Source organism: Gossypium arboreum, chromosome 7 (genome assembly GCF_025698485.1).
Source record: "Gossypium arboreum isolate Shixiya-1 chromosome 7, ASM2569848v2, whole genome shotgun sequence".
NCBI classification, from domain to species: domain Eukaryota; kingdom Viridiplantae; phylum Streptophyta; class Magnoliopsida; order Malvales; family Malvaceae; genus Gossypium; species Gossypium arboreum.
Genome location: NC_069076.1, coordinates 76,535,483 through 76,546,202, shown reverse-complemented (window position 1 = coordinate 76,546,202; position 10,720 = coordinate 76,535,483). Strand labels below are relative to the sequence as shown.

General features: G+C 34.9%; 2 non-coding genes across 2 annotated transcripts; one reads left to right on the top strand and one right to left on the bottom strand.

Moving 5' to 3' along the window:
- The first annotated feature begins 3,108 nt into the window (after positions 1 to 3,108).
- On the top strand, positions 3,109 to 3,215 carry LOC128296235 (small nucleolar RNA R71). Its single transcript, XR_008286784.1, has one exon. It is a non-coding gene; the product is annotated as a small nucleolar RNA R71 (small nucleolar RNA).
- Positions 3,216 to 8,427: 5,212 nt separating this feature from the next.
- Positions 8,428 to 8,533, bottom strand: LOC128296033 (small nucleolar RNA R71). Its single transcript, XR_008286581.1, has one exon. It is a non-coding gene; the product is annotated as a small nucleolar RNA R71 (small nucleolar RNA).
- Between the last annotated feature and the right edge of the window lie 2,187 nt (positions 8,534 to 10,720).

Below are 10,720 nucleotides of genomic sequence, written 5' to 3'. Positions count from 1 at the left end.
CAAGTGGAAACATCAATTTGTCTTTTTGATGAGTGGACAATTTATAATATATAAAACGAATGTGACTAAATTCAAAAAGAAAAATGCATGAATATATTCAGCCACAATTACTAAATTAAAACAATAAGTTTAATGACCCACTTTGATGTGGCATGAGCATGGTGATATAAGTAAAAATGGCAAGGAATGGAAAGAAAAATACTATATGAATGAAAAGAGATGTCAACACAATACGCATGATTATTTCAACTATCCTAGCCATGAATATTTACTTCTAACTAATTACATGAAGTGTAGGAATCATGTAATGAGGAAGATTTTAAACATGAAAAAGATGATAACTTGTTTGATAAATGAAATTCATATGATTATCAATATGGAAATAACATGAAAAACATAGATTAATATGCTAAATAGCATTATAAATCAGTGAAATAAAAGAAAAAGTAGTAAACAAACATTAAGGGAAGAGAGTGGGCATCGAGAATGGAGTTGTAGGTGGCGCACGGACGTGGCAGGGGGGCTGTGTGGAGTTGAGTAGCTAGGGTTAGGGTTTTTGAATGGGGAAGGAAGTGAATAGTGCAGGGTATTTATAGATTTTGGGGCACACGGTCATGGCACACACTTGTGTGATTCGCGAAATTCAAATTTAGGCGCGTCTGACATTTATTACACTCCCGTGTTGCCCGGTCGTGTCTAGCTTTGTTCGCTTCTCCCACGCCCGTGTGTTCAAGCTCCACGCCCATGTTAATTTGGTAGGTTCGACCATGGGTGTTAGACACGGGCGTGTCGCACGCCCGTGCTGTTTTATCAGGTTCGCCCACGGTTCTTCCACACGGGCATGTCGTATGCCCGTGTTGTTTTGGCAGGCTCGACCACGACCATATCGCACGGTCGTAGCGTTTAATCATAGCCTGTGTTGGGGAAATCTTTGCCCCTATTTTCACCCGGCCTTAAGCACGCCTGTGTGCTTGGCCGTGTCTCTGTGAAAACACCTGTATTCAAGATTTCTATTAGTAAGTTAGGAGTTAAATACCAAAATTTAAAGAAATTAATATTGTTAGTGCTCGGGTTGCCTCTCGAGAAGTGCTTATTTATAGTCTAAGCTCGACTTACCTCTCTAGTGAATGGTCATGGTGGTTTGAGGAGTTTATACTCTTCATTCCTGCTATCAATCTCATCAAAATAGGGTTTTAATAGGGTGTTGTTTACCTTAAAAGTGCCGAACTTGGGATGACTCACCTCTATCATACCGAATGGAAAAATACTGAGTACCATAAGAGGGATTTCCTCATTCGCTATGGTAGTGACAATGTGGGGATCCGCGGCATTTAATAAGACCTTATCACCAACTTTAAGTTTATTTGGAGAGGTATTGGGCTCGTTTTGGCGTAGTTTCGATTTGTCAGGTGTTCTTGGTTTGTGTGTTTTCCATTCATCGAGTTGCTCGATTTGTAGTCTTTGATCTTCATGAGCAGGTCCTCTACTATTGCTTGAGAATGACTCGTGTGTTTCCTTCAGACTCATTTTCTGCAAAGTAGGTTGCACCATATTGTTAGTTTTAGTAGGATGGTTTAAATAATTACCTTCAATCCCTGATGTGTTGCCAGAATTTCGAGCTTGAAGGGTGATTGTTTCGTCTCCCACCCGGAGTGTGAGTTCACCTGTACCAACATCAAGGATGGTTTTAGCCGTTGCTAAAAAGAGCCTTCCTAGGATTAAAAGAGTGTTGCTATCCTCTTCTATGTCTAGAACAATAAACTCAACGGGAAATATAAATTTATCAATTTTAACTAGCACATCTTCAATAATACCTCTATGGAATCTTATAGTTTTATCTACTAATTGAATGCTCATCCTAGTCTGTTTGGGTTTCCCGAGACCTAGTTGCTTAAACATTTTGTAAGGCATGACGTTGATACTAGCCCCTAGATCAGACAATGCATAATTAACGTCTAAACTACCAATTAAGAAAGGAATCGTAAAACTCCCTGGATCTTTTAGTTTGTTGGGAAGTTTATTTTGGAGAATGGTCGAGCAAACTGCGTTCAGCTCCACATGCGACGCCTCGTCCAACTTTCGCTTATTTGCTAAAAGCTCCTTTAAAAATTTTATTGCATTTGGCATCTGCAATAGAGCTTCAATAAACGGTAAGTTAATATGTAATTTTTTTAAGAGTTAAAGGAATTTTCCAAATTGTTCATCTGAGCGGTCTTTCCTTGTCGCATTGGGGTATTGCACACGAGGTTCATATTCGACAGTCACTAGCTTGTTTTTATTATAATCTACCTCACCTTGACCTTTTCTTACCATAGTTTCGTGCCTCAGTTCTGGTTTAGGCTCAATGACTCCTTCGTCATCTTGAATATTAATTGCGTTGAGCTGTTCCCTTGGGTTAGGTTCGGTATTACTTGGCAAACTACCTTCTGGTCGTTCGAAGATTAGTTTGGAAAGCTGGCCTATCTGAGTCTCGAGCCCTTGGATCGACGCTTGTTGATTCTTAAGTGCTATCTCGGTGTTCTGAAAATGGGTTTCTGACACTGATATAAACTTTGAGAGCATCTTTTCAAGATTTGGCTTCTTTTCCTGTTGGTAGGGTGGTTGTTGGTAGCCTAGAGGATGTTGTGGTCTTTGATTTCCTTGACTGTCCCACGAGAAATTGGGGTGGTTCCTCCAACCTGTATTATAAGTGTTACTATATGGATTGTTTTGAGGTCGAGGATTATTACCCATGTATTTTAATTGCTCGTTATCCATGTTGTGGCCATAAGGTTGGTATTCGAATGGTTTGTTCTACCGCTACTTGCTTCGCATTGCATTACTGGGTGAACCTGTGAAGAATTAAGAAAACCATCAATCTTTTTATTTAAGAGTTCTACCTGATTAGTGAGCATGGTGACCAAATTGACGTTATAAACACTGGCTGTTTTCGTTGGCTTTGTCCTCATGACTTGCCACTGATAGTTATTCAGTAACATCCCCTCTATAAACTCATAGGCATCTTCCGATGTTTTATTATTGATGGTTCTGCCCGCCGCTGCGTCAACCATTTTCCGAGTCGAAGGATTCTGACCATTGTGAAATGTTTGTACTTGGAGCCAAAACGGTAACCCATGGTGAGGGCACCTTCTCAGAAGGTCCTTGTATCTCTCCCATGCATCGTAGAGTGTTTCTAAATCCAACTGCACAAAAGAAGAGATATCATTACATAATTTAGCCGTTATAGCTGGCGGAAAATATTTTAGTAAAAATTTTTCGGTAATTTGTTCCCAAGTAGTAATTGACCCTCGTGGTAACGAGTTCAACCACTTCTGAGCTTTGTTCCTCATTGAAAATGGAAACAACCGAAGATGAATGGCATTATCAGAAACGCCATTGATTTTAAATGTATCACATAGTTCTAAAAAGTTGGCTAAATGAGCGTTGGGATCCTCATCCTACAAACCATAAAACTGAACAAATTGTTGTATCATTTGAATAGTGTTAGGTTTTAATTCAAAAGTATTTGCAGCTACAGCAGGTCTAACTATACTCGATTCAGTTCCTGTTAAAGAGGGTTTAGCATAATCATACATAGTGCATAGAGCAGGATTTTGATTAACCGCAATTATAGGAGGTAGCTGATTGCCTTGGTTTTTAGCCATATCTTTAGTTTGGGGTTGAGTATCGTCTTCTTGCTCGTTCTCCGTGTATCTTAAGCTTCGCCTTATTTCTCTTTGGTTTCTATGTATTGTGCGATTAATTTCTTCGTCAAAAAGTAATGGTCCCGACGGGTTTCTTCTAGTCATAAACTATGAACACCTGCCAAGAGCAAGAAAAAGTAAGTTAATAAATAATAATAAAATTAAATTAAATTGCAAGAAAAATAAATGGATAAATAATAAAAATTAAGTGTTCCTAATATCTTAGTTTCCTGGCAACGACGCCAAAAACTTGATCGCGTGATTTCGTGATAGGTTTTAAATATTTATAATTACTCGTTCTTGAACTAACTATTATCGCGATGTAGGCAATTGTACCTATCGAACAGTAGTATAGTTTTAGCAAGACCAGATTGTTGAACCCAAAGGAACTAAAAGTACTAGTAATGACTTTCTTTTTATTATCTAGCCTAAGAATAAAGAGATTATGTTTTACTTAACTAATTATCTAAACTAAGAACTCACAGAGAAAAGAATTGGAGAATTGCTTTTGGGAAAAATTGATTGACTTAAGACAATACCTAAGGACAAATCCACCTAGACTTTACTTGTTATTTTGGCTCCGAATCATACGATTTATTCATTCAACTTGTTCCGTAGAGGTCCCTAAGTTATGTTATTATCCCTATTCAAGACTAATAACGTCTAATCCCTAGATTGAATAACCAAGATTTTTCTCTAATTAACACTCTAGGGTTGCATTAACTCGATCTATGGATCCCCTTATTAGGTTTCGCCCTAATCCGGCAAAATCTTGTCACCCTATGTCTAGGCGCGCAATCAACTCTGCTTAATTATGATAATGTACTCTTAGCCAGGGTCTATTCCTCCTCTGAATAAGAGCTTATCTTGAATCAGTATCCTGGGATATCAAAACAAGAATTAAAAACACATAATTAAGAACAAGTTAAATATTTATCATATGTTTCAAAAAATAATAACAAGATTCGTCTTAGGTTTCATTCGCCTTAGGTATTTAGGGGATTTAGTTAATAACTAAATAAGAAAACATCTTATAAAAATAAAGAATACAAAACATAAAGAAAACCCAAAACTCTTGAAGCGGAATTGAGGAGAGATCTTCAGTCTTGATGATGAATCCAGCTTCTGAGATGAATTAATCGGCTTTTTTGGAGTAATTCCTTACTCCCTATTCTGTGTGTCCCCTTTTCTCCTCTTCTAGGGTGTATTTATAGGCTTTGAAATGCCTATGAGCCCTCAAAAGTGGCCTTTTCCGAATTGGACTTAACTTGGGCTCGGCAGAGACACGCCCGTGTGCGATTACTTCAGGCCGTGTTCGAGCCTATTAGAATGGCACGGGCGTGTGCTATACCCGTGTGAGTCGTGCTTCGATTCTACCAAATTGACACAGCCGTGTGGTTTGCCCGTGTGAGGAAGTCCAGGCTGTGTTAAGTTCGTACTTTAGCCCATTTTCTTTGTTTTTGGCTCGTTTCTCGTTCCTTTCGCTCTCTTATGCTCTCCTAAGTATAAAACATGAAATTAAAGCATTAGGAGCATTGAATTCACCAATTCTAATGGAAAATCATCCATAAAATGCGTTAAACATGGGGTAAAAATATGTATAAATTATGGTTTATCAGCAATCTTTCTTGAAATGATTAGGAGTTCCACAATTAAACCAGGATCCGTCTTTCAACCTAAAAACTCCAAAGTGATATTGGCCACAATGGCAGCATTCAGGTTTCTTTACATTTCGAACGTTGCTTGCGGTAGCTATTGAAGGCGTCGGTGATCTCATGTTGTTCTGTTTCGATCAATCTTTGCCCAAAAATCCAAATGGCACTAAAAAACGGCTACTCAATTATTTCATCTTCTTCTATAGGGGAACAAAAAATATTTCGATTGAGTTACGTTTATTGAAGTCACGAGCTTTCGTCTCATTCTGTTTCTTGTGATTGTAAACTTCTTTTATTTTCCAAGCTTAATAAGACAATACTACAAATTCTCTAATTTCTATTGCACCAAATAATGATTTGATTTCATCATTTAAGTGGTCTTCAAAATGAATGCAAATTTCTTTCTCAATAAACACAACTTCACAAGCATATTTACTGAGCTGCACAAACTTACTCTCATCCTCTGCACCTGATCTATTACCCTATTTTAGCTCAAGGAATTTATTTTTCTTCTTATTAAGATACCCTTACTAACATGTTTCTTTCGGAACTCATTTTTGAAGAATTCCTAGTTAACTCGTTCCTTAAGTACAACTGTAATTAAAGTCGCCCACCAATAATATGTCTCCTCTTTTAACAATGACATGGCGCATCTCATAACATCTTACGAAGGACATAACATTTCATCCAAAACTCTCTATGTATGATGATAAGTCTAAATTATTTAGGTTTATTTAGCACATTTTTACGTGGAATTTATGCATATCTCAAGCATTTCGATAGGTAATTGTGTAATTTTAGTTCATATTGAGACATTGAGCATAATTTTAGTAAAATTTGTAATTTTACACAATTTCACTTTATTGTGCTACATTTTAAATTCTTGCTTAAATTGCTGCAATTGGACCATCAAATTGCTTAATGTTGGGAGCTATAATAAGGACACACATGCAAGAAAGATAATTATTTCATATTATGGATGGCAAGCTAATGAATTGGACTTAGAGAATTTTTCTAAACTAGCTTGGAAGATGATTGCTGAAAAGAATTAAGTCTGCCTCCAATTGGGTTGCCAAACCATCCAATAGGGGGAGAAGAGCCCAAATTAGGCAAAGACATGAAAAGTAGCCCAAAACGACTTTTGGAACAATTATGACATGTGTAAAAAAATCACATAATGGCCCCAACAAGTTGTCATGGTCACCGCCCAACCTTTCTCCTTGAATCAAGCAAAAAATCAAGTACAAATCAAGCAATCAACAACTCCTTCCTAAGGGATGTCCATGCTATTTTTAGTAAACTCCCAAGCTCCACCTCAAGTATAAATAGCACTTTCCCTTCATCTTTCAAGTCATCCCTCAACACTCAACATTCTCTCATCTTTCTTTCCTCTCTTCCACGCCTAAAGCTCTCCCTCTTCCCATTTTCTTATAGCTAGCATTTCCTTGAGAGAAAAACTCTTTTGGCTAGCCACCTTCAGGAGAAATTTTCAAATGAGCAACCATAGAAATTTGAGGAAGCCACCACGAACAGTCTTCAGGGAATCACCAAATTCATCAAAAGTTTCTTCTTCCTTTATCTTTTTAAACATATTTGCAAATTGTTTGATTGTTTTTTTGTTAATGATGATTACTTAAATTGTTTTAGCTAGAATAATTGCAATGCTTTGGTTAAATTCATTCAATTCATGTTTATATTGTTCTGTGCCTCAATTGTTCATTCTTCCAATTAAAATTAGTCATGTTATTCATGCATTAAAATATGTTTGAATCCATTAGAATTAGTTGCTTAAGCCGACCCATATGGTGATTAATGGACACAATATTTGGAAGGTGCATGCTTAATTTATATCCAACCTAGAATAAGTAAAAGATTCATAATGATTCCAAAAGAATTCTATTACCTTGCATAGCTTTAGTTTTATGTGATTAAATTGTTTCAAACTAATCCAGTCCCTATTACTTCACATAAATTCTAAGGAATGCTTAGTTAAATATTGACATAGAAATATGCATGTTTTCCTAAGTATAAGACTTAGAAAGAACTTATATTAGATTCCAAGTAATGAATGATCGAGCTGCCTTGGAATTTTTTCAAAACATTGTTAAAGAAAATAAAGAATGAATTGAGTCGAGTGTTGTTGTTGTTACAACATCTGATTTGTTTCCAAACTATTCAATTGCATTTTAAACCATTTCATTACATTTAGGTCAATTCATTCGCATATTTTTGTTTAATTCAATTTTAACATCCATCACTTCAAAATATTGTGTTTTCTTAACCAACTTGTAAATATTAATTTTAGAATTATTGATTTAAGCACAGTCCCTGTGGAGACAATACTCTTTTTATTTACTTATTACTTGATAACAATTGTGTATACTTGTTAATTCTGTCGTGAACCATGTTTTTGGCGCCGCTAATGGGGACTATTAATTTAATCAATATTTGTGAAATTATTTCTTGCAATTTTGGTTTATTTTTATTTTTATTTAATTAATCTTTTATTTTTTTGATTTTCTCTTCAGGTCTTTATTAGAATAGATCGAATCATCGATTTACTCCTTGTAGACCCTAAAAGTAAGTGGGCATTTAGCCAAAGGAGACAAGAAAGACTAGCCCAAAGACAAGCCACAAGAATGGACATTGAAAATCAAAAAACAAGTTTAAGGGAATGGAGCTGTTAATACTCGTAATTCAATCCTTATTACTAATTATAAGGATCGAGCTAGAAGGTAGTATGATGTGCTACTCTTTAATGATATAAATTTGGCAATTAGGAGATCAGAGATCGAAGCACCACAGTTTGAATTGAACATGTGATGCTCTAGATGCTTTAGACAGTGGACTAGTTTAGTGGAATGCCCACAGAAGATTCACACCTTCACCTTCGACTATTCATGGAAGTGAGTGATTCCTTCAAGATAGTCAGTGTAATCGAAGACGCATTGAGGTTGAAGTTGTTTCCATACTCATGTGAGATAGCGCACATGCATTGCTTAATTTATTAACACCTAGCTTAATCTCTACATGGCAAGAGCTAGTAGAATGCTTCTTGGTTAAGTATTTCCCACCTAGCAAAAATGCTAAGTTGCGGAATAAGATCACCACTTTTTAGCAAATGGATGACGAATCCTTATACGAGGCATAAGAAAGGTTTAAAGAGTTACTTTGCAAATGCCCTCACCCCGGGATTCCACATTGCATCCAATTGGAGACATTTTATAATGGTCTCAACGCACACACTAGGATGGTGGTAGATGCTTTTGTGAATGATGCTGTCCTTTCTAAGTCTTATAATGAGGCTTATGACATCATCGACAGAATAGCTAGTAACAACTACCAGTTGTTGACCATTCGAGTAGCTTCAAGAAGATGAGTAGCAGGAGTGCATGAAGTTGATGCTCTCACTTCACTTGTAACACCCCTAACCCATATCCGTCACCGGAATAGGGTTACAAGGTATTACTGGACGAGATACATTTTTTTTTAATTTGTATATACTTGCTCAACCTTTTAAATCAACCAAATGTTAACACATGTAACTAATTTCAAAATTCATTACGAATCATATCATAACCTATCTCATGTTAATCATATATCATATTTAATTATCACTAGCTATGTTCCAAATTCATACCACTATTACTTTAATCATACATCACTCAAAACATACATTTATCATTTAATAATATTTGAACACTTAATAAAAATTAGTATTTTAATTTATACTTCAATCATGCACATATCACCACGTCCAAATCTATGCATATCAATCATAAATTATGTGCACATATTTGTATACTATATTGACTAACTTTATTAATTCAAGTCATACTTAATATTAATCATCATAAACCGAATTTATTGACTTTTAAATATAACATTTAATCTTCTAGAATAACATTAATGCACTATATATCTATACAAACATATACTATTCACATACACATTTCAACTTGAATTAAATTATACTTTATGGTTATATAATAATATTATACAACTACAACCAAGCATACCAAATGACCGAATTTTATATGCATCATATCCAATTATATATATTTTATTATTCACTTGACTAGCATAAATCGTTTTACAAGCACTTTAACCTAACCAAAATGAGAAAAATTCTATATAACATAAATCCAACCAAAATTTCACATAGATAACTCAACTAATTTGTTATATACCTTTAACTATTTAATTAAACGATCAATATATATATTCACATGTATATGTCCGAACATCCTTGATAACTTCATTACATAACATTTCCAATATAAACATTCTTTACACATCAAACCAAATAAAATATCAAACCATTCATCATCTTAAAAATTATAATTACCGAATAACAACTAATTCATATCCATCACTCATATATTATCACCTAGCCGAATACCTATTTACATAAACAATCCACAAATCAAACACATTCGTTAACCTTGCATCTATATGTAAATCTTTTATTCTTAATAGTAGTAGTTGTAAATCATATACATTTATCTCTTACCAAATCATGTTATATATCAAGCATCACATAAATACCATTCATTCATAGCATGACGCACTTTAACCAAAATGAACATAAACCATCAACAAACATAACAAAAATTCAAGCATAGAAATCAAGCCACTTTCGCATGGCTTAGATTTATACATAAACCAAAATCCAACATCTCAAAATATAATCCAGCCTATACGTGCCATAGGTTCAAAAATTCAGTTTATAAAATACCGAAGGCGGTCGATAGTGTGAAAGACTTTACTGGGGATCTCCAAGCTCGTAACTTGAGTCCAAAATCTATAAAACAGAGGCAAACATAAATACACAAAGTAAGCTAACTTAGCTTAGTATGTCATAAGCAAATAAATAGCATAATGACATAAATGTCTCATTTTAAACTAAACCGAATTGTTTTAACGATACAAGCTTAACCTTAAATTACTAGTACATATTTAATACATTTTCATACACATTCCATATCTTGACCGAATACTCACATAAGCAAAATCAACCAAATGTCATTCAACTTTCAAAGCTATAAAGTCATTATTTAATCATTTATACATATACTCATAAAAATAAGCTCGAAAATCATAATAAAACATTATGAACATGTACCTCTTATTTGACCGAATATGCATAGTCATATTTACATATATATATTTGTATCAAAGGCCGAATATTCATACTAAATTCACATGAAACCCACATTTGCATTTTACATAATTTGTAACAAGTTTCAAGTCATATACTTACCATATTTCAAGTAGACAACAAACTAACCCATGCTTGTCCATTTAGCTCATTTTATACATTCGATCACAACTTGACTTTGCCCGGTGAACCATTTGGAATTGGATAGGACACTTGGATAA